This window comes from Triturus cristatus, chromosome 1_1, assembly GCF_964204655.1.
Source record: "Triturus cristatus chromosome 1_1, aTriCri1.1, whole genome shotgun sequence".
Lineage (NCBI taxonomy): Eukaryota > Metazoa > Chordata > Amphibia > Caudata > Salamandridae > Triturus > Triturus cristatus.
In genome coordinates this window covers 590,730,833-590,742,911 of record NC_140579.1, presented here as the reverse complement: position 1 = coordinate 590,742,911, position 12,079 = coordinate 590,730,833, and the positions used below count along the sequence as shown (strand labels likewise).

General features: G+C 39.3%; 1 protein-coding gene across 4 annotated transcripts in view; it reads left to right on the top strand.

Annotated features, from left to right (window-relative positions):
- BLTP3A (bridge-like lipid transfer protein family member 3A) overlaps window positions 1–12,079 on the top strand; it is a 1,033,704-nt gene that overhangs the window by 285,062 nt on the left and 736,563 nt on the right. The gene's annotated exons all lie outside the window — the stretch shown is intronic.

Genomic DNA, 12,079 nt, shown 5'->3' with positions numbered 1-12,079 from the left:
CAGGATTCAAGGGGACTTAATCTCCCAACTTAAAACGGCCACAGGGCGTGTTTACACAGTGGGGAAGGGAGGGGACGGGGCCTGAGGTGACGTGTGCAAACATGCCCTGTGGCGCGTTTTAAGAGGTAGTTTTAATCCCCTGCCCTATTATATACTAGGAGCTTACAGAGGAGGTCATGCTAATCACAGGGGGACCCCAACGCATAGTGTTCCCTAGTGTATGTAGGTGTTTTCACTGTATTCTGAGTGTCTTTTAACATAGCAATGGCTCTAGGACTGGTTAGTCAGACTCACTTACCACCAGTATCCGTCTTAAAAAGTTGAGGGTACAGGATGATTTTGCAACAAGGCTTCTTTCTGCTCTGTTTGTTCTTTCTGCATGTTATCCTTCTTCCTGCACTTTTCTTCGTCTTTGAGGACTTCTGTTCCTTCTTTCTGCATTTCTTTTTTTTCTTTCTGTGCATTTTTTCTTCTTTCTTCACATGTCCTATCTCTGGAGGCATAGTTAGAAATTAGCATTTAAAAAACCTTTGAAATTCACTGAAAAAAACATAGGTTTCAGGCACGTTATAGTTAGGAATTAGCATTTAAAAAAAAAATATAGGTAGCCAAAGTCATGTTCTCCATTGTTCTGTGGAGTTCAATATACTGGAAACAATATATATATATATATATATATCTATATATATATATTCATATTCATATTCCATCTTCAACCCCCTAATGCCCAGGGATAATATTGACATTTTTGCAGACAAAATGATCAAAGATCTCAAATCATTGGCAATTGAAAGCAGCAACATTTTCAATAAAACCAGGCATAAGGAACCGATAAAATATTCCAGCATAATGCAAAAGATAAAAGAACGCACCGACGTTGTTGAACGATGGTCGGACAAATGGGGCAATGTTGTACTCTGGCCACTTGATATGTACAACAAAGAGGCAATGAGCCAACTATCGGACAAGGATTGTTATACACGAATCAGTGCTACTGATATCATCACCATGGATGTTTGTACGAATGGAGAAGGAATGGGTTGATAACAAGAAATGAATTGGATTTCATGAAGAACGACTACCCTGTAATACCTCAACTTTATTTGCTCCCGAAAATTCACAAGAATGCAGAATGTCCTCCGGGCAGGCCAATCATATCTGCCATTGGGAGCTTATTTGAAAACACGAGCAAATTTATTGACTTTTTTCTCCAGCCATTCGTACAGACATTGCCATCATATACTAAAGACACTGGGGATTTCCTAACAAAAATCTTTGATTGCAACTGGCATGAAGATTACGCATTTGTCACACTGGATGTACAAAGTTTATACACGAGCATCAGACATCATGATGGTCTGAATACAGCTAAACACTACCTGAGCACAAGAGACATAAGCTTTTATCAGCATACGCTTATGTCATTACATATGATGGAATGGTGCCTAGAGAATAACATCTTTATGTTTGATAGATTGCTTTACAAACAGACACAAGGTACAGCCATGGGTACTTGCTTCGCCCCCAGCTATGCGAATTTGCATATGGGCTGGTGGGAGGAGCAAGTACTCATGAGGGCATTTTACACTCAGATGTCTGAAAATTTCGTTTTGTACCAACGCTACATAGATGATATTTTTATCCTATGGAAAAGCAGTGAACAAAGTGTCAATGACTTTGTGGATGCAATCAACAAAAATGACCTAAATCTAAAATTTACGGGTACCATGAATAGGAAATCCATTGTATATCTTGATTTAGAATTGTATACTATCAACAACAAAGTACATTCACGCACACATAGGAAAACAACATCAGGGAATGCAATTTTACACGCCCAAAGCTTTCATCCTGTTAAACTTATTGAAAGCATCCCCTATGCTGAGTGTTTGCGTATGAAACGGAACTGTAGCAATGCAGAGAGCTTAAAAGACTCCACAGATAACTTATTTGTGAGACTTAGCAACAGAGGCTATAAGTCGAAAACTTTAGAAACAGCAAAGCAGAAGTGCTCAGCTATTACTAGATAAGATCTCCTATTTAAAAACAAGGATAACAAAACAATACCAGGGGAGTCAGTTAAACAGACACCAAGACTAATTACAGGATATAACAGATACCATCATATTTTACGGAAAATCCTGTACAGACACTGGCCAATAGTTAGATGTGATCCTACCATAGGCCCATCTTGCATCAAGCTCCCCCAATTAACCTTTAGAAGAGCTAAGTCAATGAAACAAGAACTTGTGTCCAACGCTCCTGCACAGGACAAAGGTACTAGTTGGCTCAAATCCCAAAAAGGTTTCTTCAAATGCACAAAGTGCAAAGCCTGCAAATATGGAATCAATACCAGATCAGTTTCCACTCTAAGAAAAACCCCAATTGAGATCAGGGAGAATTACACATGCAAAACAGATTTTGCGGTATATGTGTTACGTTGTACCTGTGACAAGATGTACGTGGGAAGTACCATCCATCCCGTACACATAAGGATACTACAACACCTAAGGGCCATTAGTAATAATGACCCAACATATCCTGTGGCTTGCCACATTAAAAAGTACACGGTGGTAAAGCGGAAGATCTTTCGTACTTTGTAGTCGACAGCGTAAAGAAAAACATCAGGGGTGGCAATAGGCAACTAGCACTTAGGAGACTAGAGTCGAGATATATAATCCAGTTGGATTGTAAGATTCCAAATGGTATGAATGCCGACGAAGCTTTGAGTGTACACCTCTAATCATTCAACATTAGCAGTAATCTGATGTAGAAGTCTGCCCAATCTAGATTTTTAAATCCAACCCTATGAGATCTGACTCACTTTTTCCTTTTACTTTTTATTTTTTACATTGTTTCATTCATCACATTCCTATTATTATTTTTATTGTGTTTTATTTTGAATAATTGAGAGTTCCTTATGTAGTAATAATTGCTTAGGTTTGCCACCATCATTAATTTAACCAAATCCAGAATGGATAGGATTCAGTGCTAGCGATTTATTACAATGCCCACTTGGGCTTCATGCTGACATGCTTTACATTGTTTAAACATTGTTTGAGTATTGCTCATATATTGCATTGTAACTTACAGAGATTACAACAAGACAACAATCACTTTATCTATTTTTGCATGAGCTATTAGAATGTCGCAATTATCATACAATCCATATCAGGTTAACTGTGATACAGGTGGCTAATGCTTTGCTTTACTTACTAAGGTAACACGAGTCGGAAGAAATACATTTTTCTGGTAGTATTTTTTTTCATGTTGATTATCGGTTTACTGGTTGCTAAGCAACCCTTTGGTTTGTGTCACATGTATGGTAATGCATAAATTAATCTACCAGAGTGAGGTCAGACACAGTGAGCCAGGCGGACTCGTCCGCCGAAACGCGTCTGGGCCGTATTGTGGAATAAATAATTTTCTTTGAACATCATCCCACGGAGTCAGTGCCTGTTTCTGCATGTGAGAAATCAGGATTGGAAGAAATATATATATATATATATATATATATATATATATATTCATTCACTGAAAAAAACATAGGTTTCAGGGGCGTTGTAGTCAGCTGGACTTTTCACTCGTACAAAACCATTGAAATTCCCCCGTTATAGTTAGTTCAGCTAACTATAACTCGCGCGCCTGCAATGCACTGCTGATGACGTCACATATTACATCACTCATGACATGGTCAGTGACATCACTCATGACATCACTGATGACATCTCAAATGACATCACTGATGACATCACTCATGACATCATCCAGTGAATGAGTGTTTTTCTGAAAATTACATATGTTGTATATATGTATATCTCAAGGTCGATGGAAGAATAAATGGGTATATAAGTGTCTAAATGGATGATTTGATTTTGAAAAATTGATTGTATAACTGACTGATTAAGTGTATCTTCATCACTGATGACATCTCAAATGACATCACTGATGACATCACTAATGACGTCATCCATGTGATAAATTAGTGCATCTTCTCACACCATAATATAACCTTTGATACACTGACTCAAAATTTCAAACAGCCATTTTGACAACCATAGATACTCCAATACCAATAACTACACACCCACTCATTGACTTTTAGGTCTACATACATGTCCACTCACTCACCTGTACAGTCACTCATACTTAGTCACTCTGTGCATTTATACACCTATATAGACACTCACACACCGGCAATCATCCATTGAGGTACTGACACATCTAGTCAGTCATGCAAATAATTAATCACAGTCCAATTTACTTACCTATACAGTTAAAAACACTCAAGTTCACTTACTCATAAAAATACTAACACATTCTGTGTCTTCCTGCAGAAAAACAAACACCACATGACACAGATATCCTTTCACTATGGCGCATACAGCCACTCCCAAAATCACACACTCTCCTATATAGATAGTTATATACTCTTACACATATACACTGCGTTTCACATATGTAGTTACTGACAAATGTACAACTGAGATATACATTCAATCACTAACACACCCATACATACACTCACCCAACCATACAGTCCATCACAGATGCACTCTTAAAACCATGCACCCACTGAATCACCCACTCACACATCTAGTCACAGAGTCACACACACCCTACCCACACAAACACTCAGGCAGCCATACAGATACTCAGACAACCAATCAATAACCCATATAGACACTCGTATAGCTATTCACAAAACCATGCAGCCACTTATACACCAACACACAGACACATACAGACATTCACACAGTCTAGTCACTAGTCTGCAGTAAGATACATTTAATGACTCACTTATAGAGTCAGTTACGCACCTAGAAAATCATCCATTCACACACTTGTACACCCACTTATTTTTCAACAGGCCTTTCCCTATATATATTAAACATATTAAAACTGTTCAGAAACACATACTCAATGGATGATGTCATCAGTGATGTCATCAGTGATGTCACTGACCATGTCATGAGTGATGTGATATGTGACGTCATCAGCAGTGCATTGCGGGGGCGCGAGTTATAGTTAGCTGAACTAACTATAACAGGGGAATTTCTAGGGTTTTGTATGAGAGAAATGTCCAGCTAACTATAACACCCCTGAAACCTATGTTTTTTTCAGTGAATTTCTAAGGTTTTTTAAATGCCAATTCCTAACTATAACGCCCCTGAAACCTTTGGTTTTTTCAGTGAATTTCAAAGGTTTTTTAAATGCCAATTCTTAACTATAACTTGCATGAAACCTATGGTTTTTTCAGTGAATTTCAAAGGTTTTTTTAATGCTAATTCCTATCTATAACTTATCTCTAAAGATATCATGAAAGCATTCTTTTTTAAAAGTAGGGTGCACATTAGTTTTGTGGAAAAGCATCTTTGTGATTGGTTAAGAAAAAGCAGTTTCAACGTGGAGTACATATCATAGGATAACATTTGCTCACTCAACCACACCTGCCACTTGCATTTGGAAGGCACTGTTCGAACTTAAAACAATCGTCAAATTTTAACCTGCACGTGTTGTTAAATGTTCAAGAAAATGTTACAAAAAAATATCGTAAAGTTTTAAAAAATTGATGAACTTTTAACCTGCACGTATTGTAGAATGTTCTAGAAAGTGTGTTGATAGAATACGTTGCACTTCTGACCTCTATGTGTTGTTGAATATTAAAAAAACGGTTCATATGGAAAATTAAAAAGAAACCAATAGAGAAGTTTTGAAACCTAAAAGAATCAAGGAACTATTCAAATGTATTCTTTACATGTATTTATATGTGCAGCAACAAAATTATAGACACAACAGCACTAGGAAGAGGAAGAAGCAGGGAGTGGGGGGACGGGGGCAGATGGGCAGAATGGCACACATGCAAAATTAAGTACAGCACAAGTATAGACAAACAATGGCCAAAATGAAACACACTAACAAGGAGCACAAGTCACACAACCCACCAACATCACACCACTGAACGAGCATAGAAGTGAAAACCACGCTGTATTCATACAGGATGTGTACAAAGGCCAGTCGTTGGTGTTGTGGAATGTCTGCGACCGTGGTCATCATGGATGAGATGCCCAGCATGTGGCACATGGTCGAGTTCACTGTGTGTTATGCTTCCAAACGGCTGCTCCTCCCTCCCACGAGCCCCCACACTTTTGTACAGTGCGCTGTTGTATCTCGTGCATTCGTACGGCACACCATTGTAATGCCAATTTGCGCATGTTCTGCTACATTCCAACTACACCATCACAGTGCCGTTTGGAGGTGGTGCATGCCACTTTACAACATCGACTGCTGCGGCTCTTATAACAGGCCACACCAGAACACAGACACACTTACCGCACTTCCTGTACACGGACATGTCCGAGACACCCCGTTCCCCTTGCGGGATAGGCACACCCCTCCACTGACCTGTGAACCCCAGACCAGCACACGCCAGTTGTGCATGCAGGAGGATGCGTGCGTAGCTACACATCCAGGCTCACTGCCAACGCTGCGCACTGTGATGTTGCAGGGCTCGTGCCTATCATGCTAAGACAATGACCACAGGGACACACTTACTAAGATGTGGGTTTGGGGGGCATTGGCGGTCCTGGAGTTGTTGAGATAAGTCTTCTGGCCCTCATGGGTATCCCTGTATCATGCTCATTGACTCTATGGCACCTTTGGGTGTTCTGGTGTGGCTCTTGGCTGTGTTCCCTTTCATGGTGCAGGTAGTTGTCCTGCTTAACACCAGCAGAAAGCAGGTGTAAAATCCCTGGTGCTAACGTGTCTTATCGCCGGAATTTGTTTCGCATTGCAATTGGTGTGAAAGTTGTGATGTGATTTTTTTCGTGTGCACAAAAATCTACGAACGGAGCAGTGTATCTCATCAAGATCCAGCACCTGATGCACTATTCCCAATCAATATAAATACAATGAGATTTCTTAATAGATTTTGTGTGTACACTGTAAGTGCAGCCAATACCTCAGTGCAATACAATACAGGATTTTAGTATTTAGAATAAATCGGAAAGGTGCACCTCGTGTCATTTTGCACGGGAACGGCTACTCTCCATTTCATTATCAGCACTTTAACGGAAGTACAGTTGAGATAAATCTAACACACTATTCAGAAGTTGGTGCAAACTGCAGATATCACCAGTATTCCAGCGATAAGTGCCCCAAAATTTAACACCATGGTGGACTCCATCAAATAACAGTAATAAGAACAAGAAAGAGTCACACAACAGTTAAGAGAACAACCAAAAACATTATTAAATTTTTTTCAAACTTTATTTTTTATAATAATAAATATATAAACGATAAACTATTTTCAAACTTAATTTTTTTATTAACATAAATATAAATAATAAACTAATAAACAAAATGTAACAACAATAATACAAAACAACAAGGCGGAACACTCCTGTGGGAACCACGGATGTCGACGACAGACCTGGAAAATCAGAAAGATTGTTAAAAAAAAAACCAACAAGGTATTCTCAACAAAATACCACAAGAAACAAATCACAGACATATAAAATGCATACAGCTACCAAAATTTTATAAGTTTAACTTACAAAAACTGTAAATGTTGCCGCTTTAAAATATTTACAGAATCTGAGGAATTTTTTTTGCAGAAGGCACCACGCCCACAACGTTTTTCTTCAGTGGTGAGGAAATTTTTAACTTTTTCCAAGGGGCAAACAAAGACCAATGCCACCTTCGTCACTCGCAAGATTTGCCAAAGAGTTCTGTTACAAGTGGATCCTAACAAAAAATACTCGTGCGGCACAGTAAGTATGATGAAACACCTAAGGACCCTTCATCCAAACAGTCTTGCACGAGAAGAGTGCAAACAGATGAGAAACACTCCTGTTCTGTATCTGTAAAAAAGAATCACAAATAAATGTATATTAATAACTTTCAAATTTATACTATTCCATTACTGTACAAACGCATTTTATATAAAAACTGACTAAGAAACTATAGCCCTGAACCACAAGTGTACATGCATAGTGCATACTACTTTGAAGCAGTTCATGCCCTAAAGCCTACCTCACTAAAAGACTACATGCTAACTGACTAAATGATTACAGTACTATAAGGAGACACACTGGGTGAGTGACAGGGTGTTTGCTAGAAGAGTATGAATGCTAACTAGGGAATTGAAGGTGTGAAACACAACTGTGTAGGTGATTAGAGGACTGCATCCATACTGCATAGGCATTTAAAGCAGTCCATGTGCTAAGGCCTGGCTCACTGCATGACTACTTGGGTACTGACTGAATGATTAGAGTACAGCAAGGAGAGTGCCTAGGTGAATTTATAAGTGCTAGGCTTTTCGCACAGGGAATGCATTAGTACTTGGTACTGAATGGGTCACTAGAGGAGTGCAAAGGCAGTGACAAGTGCTGGACTGTATGGATACTGACTAGGAAATTGAAAGTGTGAAAGACAAGTGTCTAGGTGGTTAGAAGACTGCATGCATAGTGCATAGGGGTTTGAAGCAGTCCATGTGCTAAGGCCTGGCTCAGTGTATGAATACTTAGACACTGACTGAATGATTAGAGTACTGCAAAGATAGTATCTTGGTGAATTTATAAGTGTTTGGGTTTTAGCACAGTGAATGGATTAGTACATGGTGCTGAATGGGTATTTCCTGGAAGTGTATGGATACTGACTAGGGAATTGAAGGTGAGAAAGACAATTGTGTAGGTGGTTAGAGGACTGCATGCATAGTGGATAAGGGTTTGAAGCAGTCCATATACTAAGGCTTGGGTCACTGGATGAGTACTTGGGTACTGACTGAATGATTAGAGTACTGCAAGGAGAGTGCCTGGGTGAATTTATTATGGTTTGGCGCAGTGAATGGATTAGTACATGATGCTGAATGGGTCACTAGATTAGTGCAAGGGGAGTGACAGGGTGTTTGCTGGAAGTGAACGGATACTGACTGGGAAATTGAAGGTGTGAAAGACAAGTGTGTAGGTGGTTAAAGGACTGCATGCATAGTGGATAGGGGTTTGAAGAAGTCCATGTGCTAAGACCTGGCTCAGTGCATGAATACTTAGGCAGTGACTGAATCATTAGAGTACTGGAAAGAGAGTGTCTTGGTGAATTTATAAGTGTTTGGGTTTTGGCACAGTGAATGGATTAGTACATGCTGTTGAATGGGTCTCTAGAGGACTGCAAAGGAAGTGACAGGATGTTTCCTGGAAGTGTATGGATACTGACTAGGGAATTGAAGGTGTAAAAGACAAGTGTATAGTATGTTAGAACACTACATGCATACTGCATAGACATTTGAAGCAATCTATTTGGTACTTAGAAACTGACTAAATAACCAGACTACTTCTAGGACAGTGCTTAGGTAAAACTTTTACATTTTCAGTTCTGCCACAGTGAACAGAATAGTACATGGTACTGCACCTTAGTGTCAAACCCTGACTCATTTTATCAATGCATAAGCAAAGACTAGCTTCTAATGCTACTAAAACTTGACAACATGAGAGGTGTTAAATTAGTTATCTGTCAGCAAATACACGATGTTACCAAATGCTTCTCTCACAGTGGTTCTCAAATGCACACAGAGTCACAGTGTGATTCTAGACAACAACCACTATACCTAGGAGTTTACCAAAAATCATTCACTACTGTGGAAGTGGTAAGGGAATTGCACACAATCTTCATATTTCAGGACTGCACTTTTATTTCAAAGCCTGACTCATATAATCAAAGCATAAGCAAAGACTGGCTTCTAATGCTACTAAAACTTCACAACATGACTGGTTTTAAAACAGTTATCTGTCAGCAAATACACGATGTTACCAAATGCTTCTCTCACAATCCGTACCCCAATGCACACAGACTCACAGTGTGATTTTAGACAATCAACACTATCCTAGGACTTTACCAAAACTCATTCACTACTGTGGAAGGGGTAAGGGGACTGCACACAATCTACATATTTCACGACTGCAATTTACTGTCAATGCCAGACTCATTTAATGAAAGCATAAGCCATAACTGTCTTCTAATGCTACTAAAACTTGACAACATGACTGGTTTTAAAACAGTTATCTGTCAGCAAATACACAATGTTACCAAATGCTTCTCTCACAATCCTTACTCAAATGCACACAGACTCACAGTGTGATTTTAGACAATCAACACTATCCTATGAGTTTACCAAAACTCATTCACTAGTCTGGAAGAGTTAATGGTACTGAACACAATCTACATATTTAAGTACAGCACATCAGTGTCAAAGCATGACTCATTTAATCAATGCATAAGCAAAGACTGGATTCTAATGCTACTAAAACTTCACAACATGACAGGTTTTAAAAATGTTATCTGTAAGCAAATAGATGATATCACCAAATGCTTCTCTCACACTGATCCCAAATACACACTAACTCACACTGTGATTCTAGACATGCCCCACTATCCCTAGGAGTTTACCAAAACTCATTCACTAGAGTGCAACTGGTAAGGGAACTGCACACAATCTACATATTTCAGGACTGCACTTTTCTGTCAAAGCCTGACTCATTTAATCAAATCATAAGCCATTACTGTCTTCTAATGCTACTAAAACTTCACAACATGACAAGTTAAAACCGTTATCTGTCAGCAAATACACGATGTTACCAAATGCTTCTCTTACAGTGGTTCCCAAATGCACACCGATTCAGTGTGTGATTCTAGACAAACAACACTATCCCTTGCACTATACCAAAACACATTTCTTCATCTAGAAGTAATACTACATTTTAGTATAGAAACATAACATAACTCATTTCACAAATAATGACTGGTTTCTAATTCTACCAAAATATAAAAACAGCACAGTTATCTGTCTACAAACACATGAAAAACACAAATGCTTATCACAGAATGGTTTCTACAGGCACACACATTGTAGAGAAAAAAAGTACTCCCTACACTTTAGCAGGAAAAATACATTAGTCTGATTAAAATCAAAATAGTCTACATACATCCCCTCACAATTAAATAACTCCTCTTTCAAGTTCTTTTGTAGATTAAGAAGTATATCAATCACTCACCATATTTTCTTTTACAGAATCTCTGCACTGTGCACCTCTCAGCAAGAGCAAAGAATGGAAAAGTTTCCCTTTCATTTTCCACACATATACATGTAAACATCAAATCACAATCCTTCGCACATAAACTCAAAAGCAAACACACATTTCTATTGGTTAAACATTTCAACCCTTTCCAACTGAAATACATTTCAACCCTTCCCCCAATCTGCCTTCTGCCTGTTACCATAGAAACAGGTCATGGAACACTGCACTGAGCTCACAGGTCACAAGTTCAGCACACAATGTTCCTACACAAGACAGGAAGTGTGCTTGACTTTTCAACATATCAGCTTATCATATATAATGTTCCTTACAATCTGTTTTTGTTAACCAATAACAATCATACCTTTAAAAAACAGAAATATACACCCTACCTTTCAGTGTAGAAAGTTGTCGATTTCTTGTCGTTTTTCAAAAAACGTTGCCGTGGATCCGCGCACCCACCGCGAGAGAATCCGTGCATCCAACGCGGTAGGATGCACGCACCGTGCGCGCATTTCCCCGTTTGTTTTTTTTTTTTTTTAAAAGGGGGCCCCAGGGGGTCCTTCTGGGACCCCCTAAGCACCTCTAGAGGGTCAGAGTATTTCCACTCTGCCCCCTTTATATGTTTTACACACTTATTCCCCTTGCATCTTCAGCCTCGCTTCTACCGAGGCAGAAAATGGCTGCCAACAGTTCCTGGTTTCGAATGTAGAGAGACACTCGACAGCCAATTAGCATTCAGCGCACGATTGGGAGGAGGCGCGCTTGGTTCGGGGAGGGTGCGCTTACGGTGCGGGTAGGGTCCGCGGATCCTCCCCGGCCATAGATATCACTAACTTTTTTACCCTAATTTTCTCAGGAACTACTGAACAGATTCACACCATATATGCAAAAGGCACGAGTCCGAACTGAGGACTGCCTCATTGCCAAATTTGGTGTCATTCCGTTCAGCGGTTCGGGCTGTAGCTGCGCCAACAGATCATATGGGAAATTGCATGGGGAAAACTAGT